The sequence below is a fragment of the Nycticebus coucang genome, chromosome 20 (genome assembly GCF_027406575.1).
Source record: "Nycticebus coucang isolate mNycCou1 chromosome 20, mNycCou1.pri, whole genome shotgun sequence".
In the NCBI taxonomy this organism is placed as follows: domain Eukaryota; kingdom Metazoa; phylum Chordata; class Mammalia; order Primates; family Lorisidae; genus Nycticebus; species Nycticebus coucang.
Genome location: NC_069799.1, coordinates 20109878 through 20136330, shown reverse-complemented (window position 1 = coordinate 20136330; position 26453 = coordinate 20109878). Strand labels below are relative to the sequence as shown.

The 26453-nt window shown below is 41.6% G+C and overlaps 1 long non-coding RNA gene across 1 annotated transcript in view; it reads left to right on the top strand.

The window, feature by feature from the left end:
• The first annotated feature begins 5917 nt into the window (after window positions 1-5917).
• Window positions 5918-26453, top strand: part of LOC128572797 (uncharacterized) — a 34498-nt gene continuing 13962 nt past the window's right edge. The window contains exons 1-2 of the long non-coding RNA XR_008376252.1: window positions 5918-6081; window positions 23694-23786. This is a non-coding gene — a long non-coding RNA (uncharacterized LOC128572797). The remainder of the gene's footprint in view (window positions 6082-23693; window positions 23787-26453) is intronic.

The window sequence follows — 26453 nt, the reverse complement described above, 5'->3', positions numbered from 1 at the left end:
ATGCCTTTGGGTGGGTAGAGCATTTTTGTTAGAGTTGAGTTCCACCTTTAGTGCCCTATGTTCTGAGAAGATACAAGGTAAAATTTCAATTCTTTTGATTCTGTTGATATTTGTTTTGTGTCCCAGGATATGATCAATTTCGGAGAATGTTCCATGGGGTGATGAGAAGAATGTATATTCTTTATCTTTGGGATGGAGTGTTCTATATGCATCTATCAAGCACAGTTGTTCTAGGGTCTCAGTTAAGTCTCTTATATCCTTGTTTAATTTCTGTTTAGAGGATCTGTCCAGCTGTGTAAGAGGAGTTTTAAGGTCCCCTGTTATTATGGTATTATCAGATATCATATTGCTCAGACTGAGTAAGGTCTGTTTCAAGAATCTGGGAGCATTTAAATTGGGTGCATAGATATTTAGAATTGAAATGTCTTCTTGTTGTAGTTTTCCCTTGACCAATATAAAGTGACCATCTTTGTCTTTTTTGACTTTAGTTGCTTTAAATCCACATGAATCTGAAAATAAGATTGCAACTCCTCTTTTCTTCTGAATTCCATTTGCCTGAAAAATTGTCTTCCAACCCTTGACTCGGAGCTTTAATTTGTCTTTTGAAGCCAGGTGTGTTTCTTGCAGACAGCAAATGGATGGCTTGTGTTTTTTAATCCAGTCAAGCAGTCTATGTCTCTTCAGTGGGGAATTCAAGCCATTAACATTTATTGAGATAATTGGTAAGTGTGGTAGTATTCTATTCATCTTATTTTGTGAGAGTCCATTGTTTAGTTTTATCTATTGCATCAGTGTGGAGGTTAGGTTCTGTCCTTTAATTTCTGAGTTCTTACTTTGCTGCTGATCCATTGTGGTGGTCAGTGTGCAGAATAGGTTGAAGTATTTCCTGTAGAGCTGGTCTTGTTGTGGCGAATTTCCTCAATGTTTGTATATCCATAAACGATTTGATTTCTTTATCAATTTTAAAGCTTAGCTTAGCAGGGTACAGAATTCTGGGCTGGAAATTGTTCTGTTTAAGTAGATTAAAGGCAGATGACCATTGTCTTCTTGCTTGAAAAGTTTCATTAGAGAAGTCTGCAGTAACTGTGATGGATTTGCCCCTGTAGGTCAACTGGCGCTTACTCCTGGCAGCTTGCAGAATCTTTTCTTTTGTCTTGACTTTGGACAGGTTCATCACAATGTGTCTTGGAGAAGCTCGGTTAGAGTTGAGGCGACCTGGGGTCCGATAGCCCTCTGAAAGCAGTGTGTCAGACTCTTTGGTGATATTTGGGAAATTTTCTTTTATAATATTCTCTAGTATGGCTTCCATTCCTCTGGGGCATTCTTCTTCCCCTTCTGGAATTCCTATAACTCGTATGTTGGAACGCTTCATAAAGTCCCAGAGTTCTGACAGTGAACGTTCTGCTTTCTCTCTCTTCTTTTCTGCCTCTTTTACTATCTGAGTTATCTCAAGAACTTTGTCTTCTACCTCTGAAATTCTTTCTTCTGCATGGTCTAACCTGTTGCTGATACTTTCCATTGCATCTTTAAGTTCCCTGATTGTTTCATTTCCTTCAGCTCTGCTATATCCTTTTTATATCTTCATATCGTTCATCTCTGATTTGATTCTGTTTTTGGATTTCCTTTTGGTTATTTTCCACTTTATTAGCAGTTTCCTTCATTGTTTCCATCATTTCTTTCATTGTTTTCAACATGTGTATTCTAAATTCCCTTTCTGTCATTCCTAACATTTCTGTATAAGTGGAATCCTCTGCAGTAGCTACCTCATGGTCCCTTGGCGGAGTTGTTCTGGACTGGTTCTTCATGTTGCCTGTAGTTTTCTGCTGATTCTTCCTCATGGGTGATTTCTTTTATCTGTTTCCTTGCCCTAATTTTCCTTTCACTTCCTCTTGCTCTTTAAGTTCTCGTGCCTGTGGAAGTTGCGGGCGGGTTTAGACGGTTGAACACACGCGACCACTTGCCGGTTTTCCACTGTTTTAGTCCTCCTCTTGGGGTCCAGAAGTCTCTCGCTGACTCCCTGTATCCTCTCAGGGGTGATGATAGGCAGATCATACCAGCCAGAGATGCCTGGAGTCCTATATCCCCAGACTCACGGTGCCCAGATGCAAGGAAGCTGTTACTCGGCTGCCATCTAGCTCCGCCTTCAATCGGGAATGAATTACTTTTCAATCTCCTGAATCTCTTAAGTTCTTCACCCCTTTCGACATTTTTTTTTTTTTGAAAGCTGCACAGCAGCAAGGATCAGACACAGGATGGGGCTGTCTGCAAACTTCCCAGGGACTCAATTTAACCTATTTCATTATCTTTTCTTTGATGTGGTTACTAGAAAATTTGTAATGACACACATACCTCTGATTTTGTTTCTATTGGACAGGCTGACTTAGAAGACTGCCTCCTGTTTCAAAGCTCAGTGTGCGTCCTTAAAAGATCGGAGTTCAGCCAAATTTGAAAAAAAAATCTCAAACTCACTTGGTGCCCGTAGCTCAGTGGTTAGGGTGCTGGTCACGGACACCGAGGATGGTGGGTTCAAACCCGGCCTGGGCCAGCTAAATAAGAGTGACAACTGTAACAAAAAAATAGCTGGGCATTGTGGTGGGCACCTGTAGTCCCAGCTTCTTGGGAGGCTAAGGTAAGAGAATTGCTTAAGCCCAAATGTTTGAGATTGCTGTGAGCTGTGACACCATGGAACTCTACTGAGGGCAATGCAGTGAGACTCTGTCTCAAAAACAACAACAAAAAACAAAAACAAAAAAACTCCTCAAACTTCAAAATAATTGTTGCTTTTCACAAGATGATGCCAAAGGCAAAGAAGTTAGCTCCTTCCTCTTCCACCCCCCAAATCCAAAGCCAAAACAAAGGCATGGAAGGCCAAGAAGGCAGTGCTAAAAGGTAACCACAGCCACACAAAAAAAGGATATTCAGAAATCACCAACATTTCGATGGCTGAAGGCTCTGAGTATCCTATGAAGGCAGTCCACACATCCCAGGAAGGGCTTCCCCAGGAGGAACAAGCTTACCACTCTACATTATAAAGTTCTCCCTGACCACAGAGTCTACCATGAAGAAGAGAGAAGAAGACAACACACTTGTGTTTGTTTGGATGTCAAATCAACAAGCACTTGATCAACAGTCTGTGAAGAAGCTCTGTGACATTGATGTGGCCAAGGTCAACACCTGGATCAGGCCTGATGGAGAGAAGAAGGCATATGTTTCACTGGCTGCTGATTATGATGCTTGGATGTTGCCCATCAAATTGGGATCATCTACACAAATCCACCTGTTTAATTCTAAATACAGGGTGGACATAAATTTTGTGTGAAATATAAATAGTAAAGTGTTTTATTGTTTTATTTATTTTTTGAGACAAGAGTCTCACTGTGTCACCCTCAGTAGAGTGCCATGGTGACAGCAACCTCAGACTCTTGGGCTTAAGAGATTCTCTTGCCTCAGCCTCACAAGTGGCTGGGACTACAGGCACCTGCCACAACACCTGGCTATTTTTTTGTTTCAGTTGTCATTGTTGTTTAGCTGGCCAGGGATGGGTTCAAACTCATGAGCCTGAATGTATGTGGCTGGCCCCCTACTTGCTGAGCTTTGGGCAATGCCATAAAGTGTTTTAATTTAAATTGAAATAGTGAAGATTTGGCTTGGTGCCTGTTGCACAGTGTTTACAGCACCAGCCACATAGACCAGGTATGGTGGGTTCGAACCTGGCCCATACCAGCAAAACAACTGCAACAAAAAAATAGCTGGGCCTTGTGGCAGGCACCTGTTGTCCCAGCTACTTGGGAGGCTGAGGCAAGACAATCACTTAAGCCCAAGAGTTGGAGGTTGCTGTGATCTGTGATGCCATAGCACTCTACTAAGAGCAACATAGTGAGACTCTGTCTTCAAAAAAAAGAAAGAAAGAAAGAGTGAAGTTTCAAGTTTAAATAGTAAATTGTACATGAACTTTATGTCCACATTGTATATACATTTTTACCATAAAAATATGTATATAATTGTTAATATGTTGTTTCCATGAGTGAAAAACATGTATTTACTTTGTGTGTATATTATAGCACATATATATGTAAATAAAATTGAAATTGACAAAAGGATATAATTTATATTCATGGCTAAATACAAAAATCCCTTAGGCACAGCTGTATCCCAGAGAAGGCACAAAGCCCTGTGTATAAAGAGCTACAGAGTTTGTTAGGAAAAGTTCATGTTGTAGCTGAGCCCTTCTCCCAGGAAGTATAACACATACCCCTATGTTGTGCCTGTTATTTGGGAGCTTAAATATCACCTCCTGTATGAAGCCTCCTGCAATGCCAACTCCCTCACTGAAGACTAGAGGGAATTTCACCCTTCTTTGAACTGCCATAGCCAGCCTTTGCTTTAACTGCCAATGTTGTTCATCTGTTTATAAGATTATGAAATTCTTTTTTTTTTTTTTTTTTCTTTTGGCCGGGGCTGGGTTAGAACCCGCCACCTCTGGCATATGGGACCAGCGCCCTACTCCTTGAGCCACAGGCACTGCCCAAGATTATGAAATTCTTTATGTGCATGTTTTTACCCAGACATCATGATGTATCCCTAAGGTGTTTGTCATGATTGCCGCACGAAGGAAACAGGTGTGACAGGGATTGACGTACAAGCTTGGGAGAGATGGGCGAACCTTAAGTGCAGGGTAGCCCTTCCGCAAAGGCTCAGTTATACACAACAGAAAGGTTATACACAACAGGTGTGGAGAGTTAAGGTAATTACATATGTGGGCTGCTTGCCTAAGGATTGCCACTCACTCTTTCCTCACATGTTCATTCCCCACAACCCCCATGAAGAGTACCAAGCACCAATGTTTAACACATGCGTACTAATGAGGGACTGATCTTATCTCATTCCGGAACATTGAGTTACTCGGGGGACTGCCCCTAAGTCACAAAACATCTCTAGGCTTGCCAGGAGACTGTCCTGTTCTCAGTGTTCCCTTTTAATGTGATAAGAATTAGTCACTGTCCTTGTAAGCATGGTGTCCATTCCTCTACAATGTGTCTTGAAAACGCCTTCAAAGCAGAGTCTGACTCCTATTTTAATAATTGGAGCTCAAGCCTAGCACTGACTGAACACTCAGTAAATACATTTTCATTCCTTTAATCAAAATTTGTTAAGCCTTTACTGTGGCTTAGTACCTACTCAGTGGTTAGGGTGTCAGCCACATGCATTGGGCTGGTGGGTTCAAACCTGGCCTGGGCCTGCTAAAACAATGATAAAAACAACAACAACAGCAACAAAAAATAGCCGGGCTTTGTGGCGGGCACCCAAAGTCCCTGCTACTTGGGAGGCTGAGATAAGGCAATTGCTTACCGGACGTTCTCAGCCTTCCTAACACCGCAACACTTTAATTCAGTTCCTCAAGTTCTGGTGACCCCAACCATAAAATTATTTTCCTTGCTCCTTCATAACTGTAATTTTACTACTGTTATGAATTGTAATGTAAATATCTGATACACAGGATGTGTTTTCCTATGGTCCAAAGGAGTCGCGACACACAGCTTGAGAACCGCTGGAAGCCCAAGAGTTTGAGGTTGCTGCGAGCAGTGAGGCCACAGCATTCTACCCAGGGTGACATAGTGCGACTCTGTCTCAATTAAAAAAAAAAAAAATAAATAAATAAAAACCGTTACTGTATGGCAAGCACAGAGCAATATTAAGATAAATAAAGTCATGGTTCTTGCAATTAAAAAAAAAAAAAAGTTCTGTGGTGAAGAAACTGTTAGCATTCTGGTCTCTTTCAGGGTCCTGTCAGTAGGCATTCCTGTCACCCAAGGTGAGAGGTGGGGCCTGAGGCCCTATCCAATCAGGGATGCTCCAGTATGAACTGTCCATTCAGATGCACAGCCTGAAAGAAGGCGGCGGCTCCGGGAATGGAGCAACGTTTCTCTCTAGAGCTGGGCGCTGAGCTGGGGGCTCCTCTTCAGCGGTTCCATCTCCTGGAGATTCCAAGTGTCTCTGTAGCAGCCTCTGTCACCCTGTGACCTGCAGATACTGGGAGATCTGTAGGGAGGACACCGGGACATCCTTGAAGCTGGGAAAATAGTGAGCATAGGCGACTGGGCGTCCTGAGAGGGAGAGGGGCGTGGTTGGAGCCAGAAGTGGCTGTGCCGGGACCAGGCAGTTTCCCTTCAGTTTTAGAGTCTTCAGAGTGAAGTTTGCCACTGGCACCCCTTGTCTCTCTGACCCCTCTTGGCAAAAGGTGGAGTGGGGCAGGAAGTTGGGGCCTTGTTGCTTGAAGCCTTCCTGGACCTGTTACTTGGACCACGGCCCAGAACTCTCTCTGAGCAGCTGTGTGGCTGCAGCGCCGCGTGTCCCTCCCACGTGGTGACAATGGAAGGGTCCTCAGGGAAGAATCCCAGCTGAGTGTGTGGGGCTTGTTCATGGGGGAGCCCGTAGTCCGCGGGACCCCCAATCCCTCCATTTTGTTCAAAATAAATTTAGGGCAGGGCGCCCTGGCTCACTCTGTTGCGGAACAAGAAGAGGCTCCGTTGCCTGCGGTTGTAGTTAAACAGGGACAGGGAGTTGTTTCCTTAAAAGGCTTTATTATCAGAAAGGCTAGTAATTACGGACGACAGCGAGAGTAATTTTGTAAATGTTGTTTTGTCTGACAAGTTTTAATAATTTATATAATTTCAAAAGTATACTAAAAATGTATTATACTTAATGTGATTAACAACGTGTAGGCAAATTAAATACACATAACAATTAAAAATCTAACCAAAAATCATCATCAATGAAACATCATTAAACATGCTATTAACTTGTTCTAAAATGCCTCATTACTTCCTCATTTTTTTTCAAGATTATTACCTTTATTCCCTATTTCTGGTTTGGCCTGTTTGACTGACTTACTCTTCCTATGTTTTAAAGTGCATTCTCAGTTCAGAAATAGCTAAGAAAGGTCGTGGGGGTGTCTGTGTCTACCACATTCTCTACTTTTATTTATTTTATTTTCATATCTGTGAAATTGATTTAAATGGAAATAATCATTATGGTTAAATTGACTTGCAGGCTGTGCTATTTAATTTTGTTTCTTGAAATTTGTGAAGCATATGAATGGTATACATTGTATTTATAACATTAAGAAGCTTATAATATAATAAAAGAATAACTATGAAGATCGGACTTAGGTAATCGTTGGGTAATTTTAACAATACTTTAGATAGAAAGTGTTGGATATTCTGAAAAATCTTGTTGGTTATATTATTTGTACTATGTTACTTATACATTTTAACTTGTTTTTAATGAGTTGGGAACTGTTCAATAAATTGAAGCAGTATATGGATTTTAAAGTTTTTACATCTATGTTTTTTAAAAAAAATATTTATTTATTTATTTGGAGACAGAGTGTCACTTTGTTGCCATTCGTAAAGTGCCACAGCAACCTCAAACTCTTTTGCTCAAGGGATTCTCTTGACTCAGCCTCCCAAGTAGCTGGGACTACAGGTGCCTGCCACTTTTAGAGAGGCTATTGCAGGACTAGAAGCCTAGTCTTGGCTAGTTTTAGAGATGAGGTCTCGCTCTGTCTCAGGCTGGTCTCCAACCTGTGCACTCAGTCTGTCCAACTGCCTTGGCCTCCCAAAGTGCTAAGATTACAGGCATGAGCCACTGCACCCAGCCTATGATTGTGTTTTAATACTCTATAATGGCAGGTTGATTTTTTTAGTACAGCTACTCCTACTTGTTTTCTTTCAACACTCAGAGTTTATGGCTGGAAAAGTTGTATTAAGGGCCTTGACGGTGGCACGGGCCAATGGAGTAATTTTTAGATTTAGTCCAGTTGCTATTGTTGGTATGACAAAATGGCTAAAATTGTGTATTTAGCAGGGCTAAAAGGTGTAGGTGGCTATTATAGTTTTCAGGGAGGTTAATATCTTAAGTTATTTTAGACCGGGTGGACTTAAAATTATGTAACCAGTGTAGAAAAGGGGTTAATCTTAGACAAAAGAAGTTTGCCTGTGTTGTCACAGGGATATAATTAAAAAGCCTGGGTGCCATATAATAAAAACTGTCTTCAGGGTAGCTTGGTGTGTCTATTGGCATAAGAACAAAGATGGTTAAGTTATATTTAAGTAAGGAATTATTCAGGTTAGTGTATCAGAATGGGCACCTTTTAAACGTAATATATTTATGGCTAGTACTTTCAGTTTTCAGTTGTATAGGAACTATATATTTTTTCTTGACAGTAGTGGTTGTTTTTTAAATATAAATATCTGAGTATATCATAATCTTGTGGATATATGGCAAAAGTGTGACAATTCTGTTAAGTTCTGGCCGGTGCACACCTCCATTTGGCATGAAGTAAATACCTCTTCTATATAAGTACTTCTAGTAAGATAGAAATGAGACATATTTATGACATTTTGGGCTGAAGAAATCTATATGTTTTAATGTCAGCAAAATGGGACAAGGTTCTGGTTTGAGCGCACAAACCTGTATAGTCTCAAGAGGATGATGACTAGGAATTGTATCTCTTCGATCTTTTTTTTTTTGCAGTTTTTTGCTGGGGCCGGGTTTGAACCCGCCACCTCCTGTATATGGGGCCTGCACCCTACTCCTTTGAGCCACAGGCGTCACCCTATCTCTTCAACTTTAATGTGGTGTTTCCTCCAGTCTAGTTTTTGTAGGCCTCAGCTGCTTGTGCAGTGAGATAACAGCTTGAGTGGAGTGTGGTGGGATGAGGCTTCTAGTCCTGCAAGTTTCATTGCTGTGGTGTGATCAACAGAACATCTTTTGGACTAGTCTTTTCTTTCAGTTATTTTTCTCAGGCCTGTCTTTCCAGTTTTCGAGCTGGTCTTGGTTACCAGGATAAAAGGGATGTACATTTTCTGTAGGGGTCGACTGGGGTCAGGGAAGAGAAAACTTGTGAATAAGGGATAACACTCCTGCATTTGTTGTACATAGTTTTGTACTTTAAGATTAAATTCTGCTGGCTTGCTGCCTATAGCTCAGCAGCTAGGGTGCTGGGCACTTAACCCGCACTGGTGGGTTCGAACCTGTCCCAGGCCTGCCAAACAACAATGACAACAACAACAACAACAACAACAACAAATAGCCAGGCATTGTGGTGGGTGCCTGTAGTCCAAGCTAATTGGGAGGCTGAGGCAAGAGAATCGCTTAACCCCAAGAGTTGGAGGTTGCTGTGAGCTGTGACGCCAGGCACTCTACCCAGGGGAACAGCTTGAAATTCTGTCTCAAAAAAAAAAAAAAGAGATTAAATTCTGCTTGCCCTGACATTTGCATTGAGACTGCCTGAAAGGGTTTCTTTTCTTTTCTTTTTTTTTGAGACAGAGTCTCACTATGTCACCCTCCGTAGAGTGCCAGGGTGTCACAGTTCACAGCAACCTCCAACCCTTGGGCTTAAGAGATTCTCCCGCTTCAGCCTCCCAAGTAGCAGGGATTGCAGGCACATGCCACAGCCCAGCTATTTTTTTTGTTGCAGTTTTCATCGCTGTTTAGCTGGTTCAAACCCGCCTGCCTCTGTGTATGTGGCCGGAGCTCTAGCCACCGAGCTATGGGCACAGACCCCATCAACTAGTTTTCAAATGGCATTATCTTCTGGTATGGTGGGAGTGGTTTTTTAGATCTGCTGTCTGTTTAGGGGTTGTTTCTTGTACAAAGGAAACACTAAGTATTTATTTTTTGATTATCTGGGCGAGTTGCCTGTTTCCAGCTTATGGCGGAAGGAACTCGGGTGAGACTTTTTTGCAGAAATGTGTCATGTCATGAAGTCGTTTAATGACCTGCCATGTTAGGCTTCTGGGTAGCACGATTTGTCTGTGGATGTTGATGAATTAACTATTCTTTTATTATGGAATTTTTCTGTTTTCTTTTTTATTTATTTTCTTATAGGTGGGATTGAAATCAGATAGGTGTAGAGGTGGCATTAAGGGGTTGTTACTGTCAGTCCTGCAGCTTGCTTTGCTGCAATGTCACCCTCTGGGTTTCTGTTGGCACAGGATTGTCTTTTCTGGAGTTCAGAGCAGTGCATGACTGCCACCTTGCAAGAAAGCAAGACAGTTTCTAATAATTGCATAACTTCCGAACTGTTTTTGTTATTTATTTATTTATTTTGAGACAGAGTCTCACAATGCTGCCCTCAGTAGAGTGCTATGGCATCACAGCTCACAGCAACCTCTAAGTCTTGGGCTTAAGCCATTCTCTTGCCTCAGCCTCCCAAGGAGCAGGGACTACAGATGTCCGCCACAACACCAGGCTACTCCAAACTGTTTTTATTTTTATTTATTTGTTTATTTTTTGAGACAGAGTCTCACTTTGTTGCCCTTGGTAGAATGCTGTGGCGTCACAGCTGACAGCAACCTCCAGCTCTTGGGCTTAGGCGATTCTCTTGTCTCCGCCTCTCGAGTAGATGGGACTACAGAGGTCTGCCACAATGCCTGACTACTTTTTGTTGCAATTGTCACTGCTTTTTTTTTTTTTTCTTTTAGCTGGCCAGGGCCAGCTTTGACCCTGCCACCCTCGGTATATGGGGCCGGCACCCTACCCACTGAGCCACTGGCGCCGCCCCTAAAGTGTTTTTAATATATGTAGTTTTTCTGGTGCTAGTCATCTTCTTTTATATGGTATTTTCAGTCTGAAGAATTAGACAAGAAAATTTGGCTGGGTGCGGTGGCTCATGCCTGTAATCTTAGCATTCTGGAAGGCTGAGGTGGGTGGGTTGCTTGAGCTCACAAGTTTGAGACCAGCCTGAGCAACAGTGATACCCCTTCTCTACTAAAAATAGGAAAACTGAGGCAAGAGGATCATTTGAGCCCAAGAGTTGGAGGTTGCTGAGAGATATGATGCCACGGCACTCTACCCAGGGTGACAGTTGAGACTCTATCTCAAAAAAAAAAAAAATAAAATAAAATAAAAGAAAGAAAATTTGGGGTCCATATAAATGTTTAGTGTTTTTCTTTTTGACAGTTTTAATGTCCTGGTTAGAGCAATTAGTTCAAATTTTGGGCCCAAGTCCCTGGTAGAAGGGCTTTTGTTTCTGCGGGCCTTTCTGCAGTCACTACTGTATAACTTGCCCTTTGCATACGTGTTTCAATATAACTGTTTCCATCTATATAAATAGTTCAGTCTACCTCTTCAGAAGCGTTATCTGATGTGTCTCCTTGGCTAGAAAAGACTTGTTCAGGGAGGCACCTGTGGCTCAGTGCTTAGAGCACATTCCCCATATACCGAGGGTGGCAGGTTCGAACCTGGCCCCGGCCAAACTGCAACAAAAAATAGCTGGGCATTGTGGTGGGCGCCTGTAGTCCCAGCTATTCAGGAGGCTGAGGCAAGACAATCACATAAGCCCAAGAGCTGGAGGTTGCTGTGAGCTGTGACACCACGGTACTCTACCAGAGGGTGACAAAGTAAGACCGTGTCTCTTAAAAAAAAAAAGAAAAGAAAAGAAAAAAAAGACTTGTTCAATTAAGTCTAGACACTAATGCTCTTTTGGTTCATGAGTAAGGTTAGAAGTAGAGTGGCTGGGTTCAGTCCAGCTATTACTTCTAACCATATTTCAGGTTTAGTAATTAATATAGATTGATATCTTTTCATCCTACCTGCAGTTAACTGTAAGTTGCTTTTTTGCAGAAGTAGGAACAAGACTTGATGAGGGACAGGAACCATAGTCAGTTGTCCCAAGGTAAATTTTTCAGTTTCTTTTGAAAGATCACCAGTCACAGCCAGGATTTGAAGACAGCCAGGCCATCCAGTAGCTGTAAGTGGAATTATTTAGACAAATATGCGACTGGTCTGGGAATAGTGCCATTTTTTTTGTATCAGTACACAAAGGCCAAACCCCAGTTCCCCATCTTTCATGCACATATAGAAAGAAGGGTTTTGTTAACTTAGGCCAAGGGCAGAAGTCTTAGAGAGACTTTAACTTTCTGCAGGGCTTTGTCTCTCTCTCTCTCTCTCACACACACACACACACACACACACACACACAGTCTTTTCAAGGCCTGATACAAGTGTTTAAGAATTAAGCCATAGGGCTTGCCACCCATAGCACAGCGGTTATGGCACTAGCCACATACACTGAGGCTGGCAGGTTCAAACCCAGCCTGGGCCAGCTAAACAACAATGACAACTGCAACAAAAATTTAAACAAAGCCAGGCGTTGTGGCGGGTGCCTGTCGTCCCAGCTACTTGGGGGAGGCTGAGGCAAGAGAATCACTTGAGCCCAAGAGTTTCAGGTTGCTGTGACCTATGAGCCACAGCACTCTACCAAGGGTGACATAGTGAGACTGTCTCCAAAAATAAAATAAATAAATAAATAAATAAACTTAGGTACTATTAAAATGTTAAAGAGTTTAATTTATTGGAAATAATTATAAAAATTAATAATTGTAAAAACAAATTTTAGATTAGGCATGCTGAATACTTTTGAAAATGGAAAGCTTTTTGGAAATAATAGTCCAGAAGAAACTGCAATTAACCAGAAATCTTTTTACAGCTCTCAGCAGATGGTGATGAAAATCATGATTTCTTTTCTAGTAGTGGTTCTTCATATATTTTGGAAAATGTTGAAGAAACAAGCAATGATTATTGAAATTTCGAATGAAAATGACAAATAATGATGTACAAATCATTTACTTTTCTTCTCTTTCTAATGAAACCCATTGATTTATTTTGAAATTGCCCTTCCAAGCCCATTGATTTCGGTTATTGAAGATGAACCAAAGCCTGAATATTAAGTACTTTATAACCTAGTCTTGCTCCCCTCATCACAAGAGTAGGGATGGACTCTCTAAAATGTCCTTATATAACAAACAAATTGCAATTCATGGATCTTCAGGCATGAGTTGTAGTTTGGAGGTCCCAGAGTAGGTGGGGTAGGCGTTGATTGAAGGAAAGGCTCTCACAAGGTGCATAAGAAAGCAAACCAGGCATGGTGGGTCAGGCTTGTAATATTAGCACATTGGGAGGCTGAGGCTGGTAGATCGCTTGAGCTCAGGAATTGGAGACCAGCCAGAACAGAAGGGAGATCAGTCTCTTAAAAAAAAAGCAATAATAATAATGATAGTCTGGTATAGTCCCAGCTACTTGGGAGGCTGAGGAAAAAGGATCCCGTGAGACCAAGAGATTAGGGTTGCTGTGAGCTGTGACACCACGACACTCTACTTAGGGTGATAAAGTGAGACTCTGTCTCAACAAAAACAAAAAAACAAAAGTGAAAGCAAATCAAATTCTTGAACCGATTGATTGCAGTTATGTATTGATCTTATTTGGACTATCCTAGGAAGCTTTCCTAGTTTTGTAATCAGAAGAGAATTGTCAATTTGTGTTAGGTAAGCTTAAATTTTGTTTTCTGCTAAGGTGATGTTGATGTGCAGAAAATTATTCATCAAAAAATTGTAGCTCAGGCATGCTGAGTACTTTTGAAAATGGGAAATTTTTTGGAAATAAGCCTGAATATTAAGTCCCTTATAACCTAGTCTTGCTTCCCTTACCACAAGAATAGTGATGGACTCTGTAAAATTTCTGTGTATAAGAAACAAAGCTTCTTCCCAAAGTAAAAACAGTTGCCTTCTATTGTTTTCCTTTTACCTCTTTATCTGCTGCAGAAAATCCAACCACTCTTGGAGAATGGCTTTTTGTTTTGTTTTGTTTTCTTTCTTTTTTTTTTTTTAGCAGAGTCTCACTTTGTCACCGTTGGTAGAGTGATGTGACATCACAGCTCACAGCAACCTCAAAGTCTTAGGCTTAAGTGATTCTGTTGCTTCAGCCTTCCAAATAGCTAGGAATACAGGCGCCTGCCACAAAGCCCTGCTACTTTATGTTGCATTTGTCATTGTTGTTTAGCTGGCCTGGGCCGGGTTTGAACCTGCCAGCCTCAGTGTATGTGGGAATTCTCTCCTCAGCCTCCAAAATCTGGAGGGTGTGTTTTGTCAGGAACATGTCAGGTGGCCGGTCTGGAAAGATTGGGAGTCCGAGAGCAGCACGCTGTATGTACCAAACATATCAAGCTCTGAGGAGTGAGTTTTGTTATTGTCTATTCTAATAGAAGTCTATTTCTGACAGTGCATTTTTGGTAATCTTAGAAATAGCCTTTTCTATGAAGAGGCATTGGGCCTTGTGAAGAGGCATTGGATTAAGTCACTTTTAGAACAAATATACCTTAGAAAATTCTAACTTTAAATGACCAGAAGATGGATTCTTTAAACTAAAAACAAAAACTCCTTAATTAAAAAAAATTTTAGAGAGCTCTCATCATCTTAATTGCCTTAATTTATTGATAAGAAGACCAAATTCAAAGAAAAAAAAATCAGTGTTGTTTGCTACCCTTAAAAAACATATGCGCATAAATATGAATTAGACAAATGTTACTCCACCTTAAATCGCCCTCCAACTTATCTTCCTCTCTATCTTCAATTACCTATTCCTGATCTCCCAGAAGATCTTTTAGACAATAGGAGGGCCCGAGCTCCCCCGCTGCACAAGGCAAACAATTGTGAGTGGCCCCTGTTTGTATCCCTGTTTTTTACCTTATTTGTAGCCTCATTTACCCAACCTGTGATGTGTTTGTGGTTTGTCTGTGTATTTCCCTTACATATTGAGGGAAACAAATAAGAAATACACATGGGAAGCTCACTGTCTTGAAAACTATGATAAAGTATTTTTTTCTTTCCTTTTTTTTTTGAGACAGAGTCTCACTCTGTCACCCTAGGTAGAGTACCGTGGCATCACAGCTCACCGCAACTCTTGGGCTTAGGTGATTCTCTTGCCTCAGCCTCCCGAGTAGCTAGGACTACATGAGCCTGCCACAATGCCTGGCTATTTTTTGTTGCAGTTGTCACTGCTATTTTAGCTGGCCAGGGCCGGTTTCGAACCTGCCACCCTCGGTATACGGGGCTGGCACCTTATGCACTGAGAAAAAGGTGCTGCCCTATGATACAGTGTTTTAAGAAAGGGTTTACAGTTTACTATGTGCTAACCAGTATGTCTCCAGGAAGATTAAGAACTTTGTGTAAATAGGAATAACTCCAATGCCTTATTGTTCAGGTGATCGTGGTATCCCTTAAGATAAAATTAGTTTTACACCTGTTATTAAAGTTCAAGTGTCCGAGTATTGTAAAACTGCCACCTCTGTAATATTTCTAAATCTGCTAGATTCAACTGTAAGCTTATGTTCTTGATTTTAAGCCTCTACATTCTATAAGGCCTAAGGGTATATTCTCCCTACTTAGGCCAGAAACTGTAGGGCACAGTTTAGTCTACAGGGTCACTTCTTCCCTGCTCCAACTTTGCCCCCTAGCTATTCTAAGAAACTGAATGTTCTGGTTTCCTGCTTTCTGCCTTAAACTCTAGGCCTGGTAAATGAATTAAAGACACAGGTCCTGTCCTTTGTGGCCATATGAGACTTAGGGGAACAATGAAAAGACATTAGAAAAGATGCCTGTGTTGTGGTTTTGTTACCAGAATTTCTTTCTTCAGCAGGTCTTTGGTCTTGGAGATTCCAGAAGTCAGCCCATGGGCCACAGATCAGTGATAAAGTGAGATTTTGTTAGACAGAAAGGCATGCAGAGGGAGTGGAGAGTGCCAGAGCTTCTCTCAGGGAAGAGGAGACCCAAACCAGAGGGTAAATATTGACCTTTATCTAGGGGTAAATATTGACCCTAAAGGAAATTTTAGCCAAAATTTGGTAGATAAAAATACCTTTATAAGCTAAATGAGTGGGGTTTTTTGGTTTTTTTTGAGACAGAGCCTCAAGTTGTTGCCCTGGGTAGAGAACTGTGGCATCATAGCTCACAGCAACCTCCAACTTGGGCTCAAGCTATCCCCTTGCCTCAGTTTTTCTATTTTTAGTAGAGACAGGGGTCTTACTTTTGCTCAGGCTGGTCTCAAACTTGTGAGCTCAAGAGCTCAAGCAATCCATATGCCTTGGCCTCCCACAGTGCTAGGATTACAGGCATTAGTCACTGCGTCTGGCATAAAAGAGTGTTTTTTTTTTTTTTTTTGAGACAAAGTCTCTCTTTTGTCACACTGGGTAGAGTGCGATGGCATCACAGCTCACAGCAACCATAAACTCTTGGGCTGAAGTGATTCTTTTGCCTCAGCCTCCCAAGTAGCTAGGACTATAGGCACTTGCCACAATGCCTGGCAATTTTTTGATTATAGTTGTCATTGTTGTTTGGCAGGCCCGGGCTGGATTTGAACTCGCCAGGTATGGTGTATGTGGCTGGTGCCCTAGCCTCTGAGCTACAGGCACTGAGCCCCCTAAAAGAGTGTTTTAACAAATAAATAAATGCAGTCCCTCCCCTACTACAAGGTTATTACATTTTTGCAGCTTTTAATTTTCCTCTGGGGAAAGGATTGAGATGTGCGCTCCTTACTCAAAGTAGAAAGTCCCAGGGATGTTTTAGGTTACTTTGTTCATAACCTTGCTAGATTCCCAGGGGTTGTGGCCTAGAGAAGGCAACCTGTTTGTGCTCTCTTACCAAAAAAACAAACAGAGATGGGGAGTCCTTGTCTAGCCCTGAGTGAAACAAAACAAAACAAAACAAATGCTATCAGTTTTATATTCCATAAAGTATCTCTCATTAGTAAAATGTAATACTTTGGCTGTTTAGATTGTTTAAGAAACTGAATCTTTGCCAAAAAAAAAAAAAAAAAGATTATTACCTTTTAAAGCTAGTAATTAGGCTCAGTGCCTTTAATTCAGTGGTTTAGGGGGTTAGCCACATATACTGGGTCTGATGGGTTCGAATCTGGCTCAAACAAAAATGACAATTATTACAAAAAATTGTGGGGTGTTGTGGTGGGTGTCTGTATTCCCAGCTACTTGGGAGGCTGAGGCAAGAGAATCGCTTAAACACAGGAGTTTGAGGTTGCTGTGAACTGTGACACCATGGCACTCTACTGAGGGTGACGTGAAATTCTTTCTCAAAAAAAAAAAAATAAGCCTTCTATATATCAGTTTAGCCAACTGAATAATTAACTTCATAGTAAACTGTGATTCTGTTTTGTGAAAAGTGGTTTGTTTTATTTTTTCAGAGTAAGAAAAATTAAGGCAGAAAGGAAAATAGCATTATGTAAGAAGGATGTTGTGTGGTAAATTTTGTCCTGAAACAGAACGGTTATTTAAGACAATGAAAGGCAGGGCAAAAAAAAAAAAAAGAAAAGAAAAAAAAAGAAAGGAGGTTTTGGGTTTTGAATGTTTGTAGATTGTGTATTTAAATGAAGCTCCTAAAAGGAAAGTTGTAAAGGAATTTACATGTAATCCGTGTTGACTATGTATTGTCTTTAGAATGTTTTGGCTTATAATCGTGTTTGAACAAATGTTTTAAGCCTTTGCTATTTGACAAATATTCCAAAATCAAAACTCTAAATTTGGCCTTTTCTTTTTTTTTTGAGACAGAGTCTCACTTTGTGTCTATAGGTAGAGTTCTATGGCATCACAGCTCACAGCAACCTCAAACTCTTGGTCTCAAGCAATTCTCTTGCCTCAGCCTCCCAAGTGGCTGGGACTACAGGTTCCTTCCACAATGCTCGGCTATTTTTTTTTAGAGACAGAGTCTCACTTTGTTGCCCTTGGTAGAGTGCTGTGGCCTCACAGCAACCTCCAACTCCTGGGCTTAGGTGATTCTCTTGCTTCATCATCCCGCGTAGCTGGGACTACAGGCCCCTACCACAATGCCCGGCTATTTTTTTGTTGTTGTTGTTGCAGTTTTGCCTAGGTCAGGTTTGAACCCACCACTCTCGGTATATGGGTCCAGTGCCCTAAACACTGAGCCACAGGCACTGACCAGCCACAGGCACCACCCAAGATAACTTTTAAGACATCCGATATGCCCTGCTCCAGACACACTGGAAGCTGGTAGCTCAGTGCAAGGCTGAAACCTCAAGGGACTTGTCTTAATTGGACTTTGAACGGAACTTTGGGAAAGGCGTTGGGGGATATCACATGGGGAAAAGTAAAAACTCATATGTGTATTAGCCCACCACCACAGTACTACTAAGGCCTGAGTAGAGAACCCAAGAGGAGTCACAGTCTCCAAAATCTAAGTGCTGAAAAGTAATTAATATCAGCACCTGCAGAAGCAAGCTGATATTGATACCCCAAATTAAAATATATCGAAGTCTCAAAAGGGAAAATAAAACAGGATTCAAAACAGAGAAGAGACTAGAGGCTAATCAGCGGATTGAAAACCTATTCAATTGGTTCCCCTGGTTAACTACTCTCCTATTCACTCTTGTAGAACCCCTCATCCTACTTGTAGAACCCCTCATCCTACTCCTCCTAGAACATGTGTGAGAATGAAAAAGTAAAAGTTTCATCAAAGATTTGAAGTTCCCCAAGATCAGGAGTAGGGAATGAGATGGTGAGCTGGTGGGCCAGGGCCCAGCTCACCCTTTCCCTTTCGCCAGAAAATAGGGATGGGAAGGGAGGCTGAACAGGGAACACAGGGGATGAGGCCTTGAAGAACACACACAAGATAAGATCTTGCTGATTTCATGTTACACACACAGGCAGGATAAGGTCATGCAGACCCCATTTGATTCTAAAATGGTTTTGTATCTAGCTATTATTTTACTTAACCAAGTAACTACAAGTGCCATACATGCCGGTTGTGGAGTACGTGCTGGTTGTGGAGTCCTGCGGCTTGCTTGTTGCATCATCCAACCTATGAAAGCTGTGCATTAACCGCGGTCAGAGTTGCTATCCCCAGTTCTCTCTGAGGCTTGTGGAGACAGCCAGCCTTCCGGTCTAAATAAAGTCTCCTTATTGGTATTTTGAAGATTATTTAGCTGGTGATCTTTTATCACCGCATAACAAGGTTTGTTGAGAAGTGTATGAGAGTATGTGGATGTGGTGTGACTGAGAGTACTTTGAGGGTGGAGTTAGACCTCCCTTCACAGAGCCTAGGGGAGTGTTGGTTTGCTCCTCTGGCTAAGTGGCAGTTACAGTGGGAAATCGAGGTTGCCCAGGTTAAGAAATGTGTGCATGTGAGTGCTTGGAGAATGATTGAGATGAGTAACAATAGGTGGGGTTCACTCTCCCTTCACAGGGTGAAATGATTGTGTGAGTGGCCCCTTCTTCCCTGCTCCAGCTTTGCCCCCTGGTTATTCTGACAGAAACTGGAAGCTCCAGGATTTCTACTTTCTGTCTCAGACACAGGTCTAGTCTTTGGCTGCCACGTGGCCATTTGAGAATTAGGGGGAAAATGAAAGACATCAGAAAGGATGCCTGTGTTGTAGTTTTGTTATTGGGATTTCTTCACTGAGTCCTTAGTTTTGGGGATTTGAGAATTGAGCCAATGGTCCACAGATTAGTAATAAAATGGGATTTTGTTGGATGAAGGGGCATGCAGAGAGACTGGAGAGCACAAGAGCTACTGGCAGGGGGGAGAAAGCCCAAGTCAGAGGGCTTGGGTCCTTGGTCTAGAGGTAGATATTGGCCCTAAGAGATAGTTTGGCCAGGACAGGGTAGATGGAAAAATACCTTTATGAACTGAAAGGATGTTCTAGCAAATGAATGAATGCAGCCCCTCATCTTGGGTAAGATATTAGGTCTTTGCTGCGGTTTTTGTCTGGGTAGGGGATTAGGGTATATGCTCCCAAGTCAGGGTGGAGCCAACCAAAATGTTCAGTGCTGCTTTGTTCATGACCTTGCTAGGGTTCAGAGGGTATGGCCTGCAATGTGTTTGTGCCTAGAGATGAAAGTATGAGTTTTGAGCTCACCTAAGCCTGAAGAATGGGGGTTCCCTGTGCAGCCCTGAGTGGGAAAATGTTATATTGTGTGTCAATGTTATAGTTCATAAAATATCTCTCATTTGTTGCTTAAATTGTTGGGGAAACTGATTCTTTGTCAAAGAATAAGACTCTTGCCTTTTACAACTTCTAATTATCAGTTTGGCTGAGTGAATGGTTGACTTCATAGTGAACTGTGATCCTATTGTATGGGAGGTGGGTTTTTGGGAATGAGAGAAATTAGACAGAAAGGAAAATGGCATTGTGTAAGAAAAGAATCTTGTGTGATAAATTTTATCCAGAAACAGAATGTTTGCTTAAGAAAGTGGAAGGCATGGCTTGGCACCCATAGCTCAGTGAGTGGGGCACTAGCTACATACATCAAAGCTGGTGGGTTTGAGATCTACCTGGGTCTGCTAGATACCTGTTTAGAAATTGCAAACCTTTGCTTCTCTACTTTCAATGTTCTTGCCTAATGAGTTTGTTTCAAATACTCTTTACTCCTTTTCTTATAATACTTAAGAGGCTCTGAAGACTTCTCCCCTACCTGTATATTGTAGTTTTCTTTCTATTCTCTCCATCTAGTCTTCTTCTGTTCCCCCCAAAATTCTAACTGTAAATTTATGTTCTATCAAAAAAATATATATACATATCTATGTATATATACACATATATCTATTATGTACTATGATGCCGCAAAAGTTTTCCTTGTGCCAATTTAAAATGGGAAAATGTGGATACCCAAGATTGCCATTGTGGATAAGCCTGCATTGGATTTTAGCAAAGAAGGGAAATATGTACTATTTAGGTTCCATGTGAAAGCTCCATCAGTTCTATGTAGAATAAGATGAAGTACATGTGGCCAGGAGTGGTGCCTCACACCTGTAATCTTAGCGCTGTGGAGACCAAGGCAGGTGAATTGCCTGGGAACATGAGTTTGAGTCAAGCCTGAGCAAGAGTGAGACCCATCTCTAAATAATTGCCGGTTGTTATGGGGGGTGGCTATAATCCCAGCTACTGGGGAGACTGAGACAAGAAGATCGCTTGAGCCCAAGAATGTGTGGTGGTTGTGAGGTATGGCACCACAGCACTCTACACAGGGAGGAAAAGTGAGAACTTGTCTCAAAAAAAAAAAAAAGATGCAGTACATACACTTGTATAGAAGATGTCATTAAAGGCCTAAAGTACGTCATAGTTCTGACAAACAAAATAATTAGAAAAGACATGCGTTTTAGTATGTTGAAAGACTATTTAAAGACCTCCTTACAGGTTACACAACATGATAAATATCTGTACCTTGAGCTTTGCATAAAGCTGTTTTTCTTTAAACTTTCTTTTCTTTTGGGCGGCGCCTGTGGCTCAGTCGGTAAGGCGCTGGCCCCATATACCGAGGGTGGCCGGTTCAAACCCGGCCCTGGCTGAAATGCAACCAAAAAATAGCTGGGCGTTGTGGTGGGCGCCTGTAGTCCCAGCTACTCGGGAGGCTGAGGCAAGAGAATCGCTTAAGCCCAGGAGTTGGAGGTTGCTGTGAGCTGTGTGAGGCCACGGCACTCTACCCAGGGCCATAAAGTGAGACTCTGTCTCTACAAAAAAAACAAAAAAACTTTCTTTTCTTTTTTTTTTTTGAGACAGATTCTCACTTTGTTTCACTTGGTAGAATGCTGTGATATCATACCTCACAGCAACTTCCAACTCCTGGGCTCAAGTTATTCTTGTCTCGGCCTCCCAAGAAGCTGAGAGTACAGGTATCCACCACAAGACCCAGCTAGTTTTAGAGATGGGGTCTCGCTTTGGCTCAGGCTCATCTCCAACCTGTGAGCTCAAGTGATACACCTGCCTTGGCCTCCCTGAGTGCTAGGATTACAGGCATGAGCCACCATGCCCAGTATTTTTGAACTAGTTTTTATCAGATTCTGATTTACTTCTTTTGGCCAGTACTATCACAGCAGTGAGATTGTTTCTTCACTTGTGAATCAGTACCTGCTACGAATTCATCCAAGTACAGTTAATGTTAATTTCATTCACTCAGTTATGGTTTTCTTTGACACATGTTCCATTTTAGCGTTCAGTAGATTCTCTCTATTATAAACAAGTAGTTTGGGGGGATTTTCCAACTGATGTGCATAAACCAAAACATTTTTTGTGAAGGTCTCCTTTCTTCTCAGATTTTCTTTTTATAAGATAAAGACTCTCACCCATATTTACTGCCTCAATCATTAACTGGGACAAATTCAGCCACTATAATTTAGTGTATGTTTGACAAAATATTGTCATGGGACAGAATCACCATTGAGCTTATTGGAAATTCAGAAATTCAAGCTTCCCCATGTATCTTCTGAATCAAAATCTGCATTTGGACAAGATCTCCAGTTTATTGTTGTACACATTAAAATATTAGAGGTACAATTTAAATCACTATGACATTTTTAGAGGAGAAATAGACGCAATGTATACTATTTGATGGAAATAAGCCACAACAATCTACATGCTCATATTGGTGACCTTATTTTTGTATTGTGTCACACAGAAATGGATAGTATCTACACTGGTTCTGTGGATGTTATGCCATCCTATTTCCACAGTGTTGGAGAACACATGAGACAATTCATCTCTCCTATACACATCTTATTGCATAATCCCACTCACTCATATAAATCAGAAACAGCTCTCTTCACTCTCTCACTTAACTGAAAGTGAAATTACATCTCCTCATGGCTTCTTGGTAAATACATTTGATTTTTTTTTCAGGAAATATTGATATTTGAAGATGTGTCTGTAGAATTCTTTATGGATGAGTGGGCCTTCCTGGACCCTGCTCAGCAGAATTTGTGTCGGAATGTCATGTTAGAGAACTACAGAAAACTGGTTATTCTTGATGAGGATAACTCAAATACACAATTCTTAGTCTACACTAAGCATTTTATATTCTTTCTTTGTGGAAAGTCTTTATGGAGTTTCTTCTTTGATTACATGAGTTTATGTGTGTATATAGGCATAAGAAAAACGTAAAGATTTCTCAGTATAAGGAAGAAAATATTACAGATGTTCTATCTTAGTGTTAATCTTATGCTTTCTTTAGCTGATGTATGTTTTTCACAAGATTAATGGTAATTTTAGACAGTGGCATAGAATTATTGCCTATAACTTTAAGTCAATTTTTTTTCCTTTTTTTTTTAGAGAGAGTCTCACTATGTTGCCCTCAGTAGGGTGCTCTGGTGTCACAGCTCACAGCAAACTCAGAATCTTGGGCTGAAGTGATCCTCTTGCCTCAGCCTGCCAAGTAGCTAGGACTTACACGCACCCACCACAATGCATAGCTGTATTTGTTGTTGTAGTTGTCATTGTTGTTTGGCATTCCCAGGCTGTGTTTGAACCCACCAATCTTGCTGTATGTGGCCCACACCCTAGCACTTGAGCTACAGGCGCCGAGCCTCTAGCACAGCGGTTCTCAACCTGTGGGTCGTGACCCCTTTTTAACAATGAAAATACATTGCAGCATTAGGAAGGTTGAGAACCACTTCTCTAGCAACAAATTTTATTTCAGTAGTACTGGGTAGTGGAACTAAGAATTTTTTTTTGTTTTATTAAATCATAGTTGTGTATATTAATGTGATCATGGGGCACCACACACTGACTCTACAGACCGTTTCACACATTTTCATCACACTGGTTAACATAGCCCTCCTGGCATTTTTTTAGTTATTGTGTTAAGACATTTACATTCTACATTTACTAAGTTTCACATATACCTTTGTAAGATGCACCGCAGGTGTAATCCTGGAACTAAGAATCTTTAATGTTTAAATACTTTTTAAGTGTTCTAAAGTTAGTGTAAGAAACTTCTATTTATAGATTATTCCTTCAGGATTTCCTAAAATGTTCTGTTCTCTACTTTAGCAAGATACTAGATTGTTAATTAGAGAATCCCAACAAGAGTCATGTTTCTTTTTCTAATAAAACAGGTCTTGGTATCTCTAAGCCATCACTCATCACCTCTCTGGAGAAAAGCAAAGAACCCTGGAAAGCAAAGACACAACAGACAGTCAAGCACCCAGGTAGGTTGGACTGAATGATGCAGGTAACACTGGTCAGAGGTCCCAAGTTGAAAGTGGAAACCAAACAGCACAATGTGATTAGGAAAGCTTATATCCAATAGAAATGATATCGGAGAAGCGTAGTTTTCATTGGCAACTCAGTTCTTATTTTTATTTTAGTTTTATTCTTATTTGCTCCTTGAAACAGAATCTTACTCTGTTGCCTCAGACTGGAGTGCCATGGCATGAGCCTAGCACAGAGCAACCTCAGCCTTCTGGGTTCAAGTCATTCTTCTGACTCAGGCTCCTAAGTAGGCAGAAGTACAGCCACAATGCCTGGCTAATTGTTTTCCAATTGTTTTTAGTAGAGATAGGGTCTTGCTCTGGCTCAGGCTGGTCTTGAACTCCTGAGCTCAAGAAATTTTCCTGCCTTGGCCCCTTCAGGGTGCTAGGTTTACAAATGTGTGCCACCATGCCTGGCCATCTTCTTTATGTATTTTTGAATGTCTTTACTTTTCAGTGATATTCCTTCCAGGTAACAGTAAGAACTAACATCCCATAACTTATAAACTACTGCAGTGTCTGACTGCTCTTCCTTTGTTTTTTTTTTTTTTTTTTTGAGACAGAGCCTCAAGCTTTTGCTCTGGGTACAGTGACGTGGTGTCACAGCTCACAGCAACCTCCAACTCCTGGGCTTAAATGATCCTCTTGTCTCAGCCTCCCAAGTAGCTATGACGACGGGCACTCGCCTCAATGCTTGGCTACTTTTTGGTTGTAGTTGTCATTGTTGTTTCACAGGCCTGGGCTGGATCTGAACTCGCCAGCTCTGGTGTATGTGGCTGGTGCCTTAGCCACTTGAGCTACAGATGCTGAGCCTCTTCCTTTGCTTTTAAGGTCATAAAGATATTTGTGTGTTTTTGAGAATGCCTGTGATATTTTCTTTTGAATTCTCTTTAGGCCGAGTGTGGTTGCACATACCTGTAATACTAATAGTCTGTGATGGCTCGGTGCCCATAGCACAGTGGTTACAGCACCAGCCTCAGACAACAAGGGTGGCATGTTTGAACCTGGCTCGGGACACCTAATAGTCTGTGAGGCCAATGTAGGATTCCTTTAGCTCAGGCAGACAAGACCAGCCTGAATAAGAGTGAAACCCTTTCTCTACTAAAAATAGAAAAATTAGTTGGGCATGGTGACTCTCACCTAAAATTTTAGCACTTTGAGAGGCTGAAATGGGTGGATGGCTTGAGTTCAGTAGTTTGAGACCAGCCAGAACAAGTGCAAGACCTCATCTCTACTAGAAAAAGCTAGCTGGGCATTTTGACAGACACTTGTAATCTCAGCTACTTGTGAAGCTGAGGCAAGAGGAGTGCTCAAGCCTAGGAGTTTGAACATGTTGTGAGCTGTGATGCCATTGTTTCAGGAAGACAAGGCCCGACAGAGAGAAAGAGAACCCAAACACCACGTTTATTAGAGGAAGGGCTTTATTTACTAGCCAGGTTATGGCATAGAAGAATTCCAAATGGCCATGTTCCCTGACTGGCTTAGTCTTTCCCTTTTTATTGACAGTCATAAAGTTCCACCCTACATGTACCTTTCTCATTGGCCAGTTTGAATTAAATGGGAGATGCTATGCTATTCCAGCCCATACAGAACTACAGGATTTCACATAATTTGGAAATTTGCAAGTTCCAGAAGTTAAGTTTACAAATGCCCAAGAGCTGAGTCACCATGGAGAGTACCCTGCAGCTGTATCCTTGTGGTCTCCTTGAGAAGACCTGTTCTCCTAGACCTCACCCTTCTTGGCTATCCTCTCTCATTCCCCCCTTTGAGACTCCAATATATTTCAATTTAGGGGTCTCAATATCAGCTTGTTTCTCTAGGTGCCGATATCAATTACTTTTTAGCACTGAGGTTTTAGGGACTGTGACTCTTCTTGGGTTCTCTTCTCAGCCCTTAATATTACCATGGTGGTGGGCTAATATACATAGGAGTTTTTAGTTTTCCATGTGAAATTCCCCCTCCCTTTTCCCAAAGTCCAAAGTCCAATTAAGACAAGTCTTTTTTTTTTTTTTTTTTTTTTTGTAGAGACAGAGTTTCACTTTATGGCCCTGGGTAGAGTGCCATGGCATCACACGGCTCACAGCAACCACCAACTCCTGGGCTTAAGCAATTCTCTTCCCTCAGCCTCCCGAGCAGCTGGGACTACAGGCGCCCACCATAATGCCTGGCTATTTTTTTTTTTTTGCAGTTTGGCTGGGGCTGGGTTTGAACCCGCCACCCTCGGTAAATGGGGCTGGCGCCTTATGGACTGAGCCACAAGTGCCGCCCCTAAGACAAGTCTTTTGAGGAGCTTCCTCAGGCTTCAGCTGTGTGTTGGCCAGCCACCCCCCGGTATGTGGCTGGAACAGGGCATGTAGACTGTTTTAAAAGTTACCTTTACTTTCCAAGGGGCAGTGAAGTCCTACTCAGCCAGCTGTGATGACTCCAGGTGAGGATTTCCTTTTACCTTCACTGCCTTGTGTGTGCTCAGGATAATGTTGTGAAGTCCTTTCTACCTTGGTTTCAGGTGGACAAGTTTCTGATTCTAGACCTGGACTTGGTCCCCTGAATCCTCCAGAGGGAAAGGATGTACAGACACAAAAGACTGGAAGTCCTCAAAGGTTTTTGCTCCATGTGACTAGATTC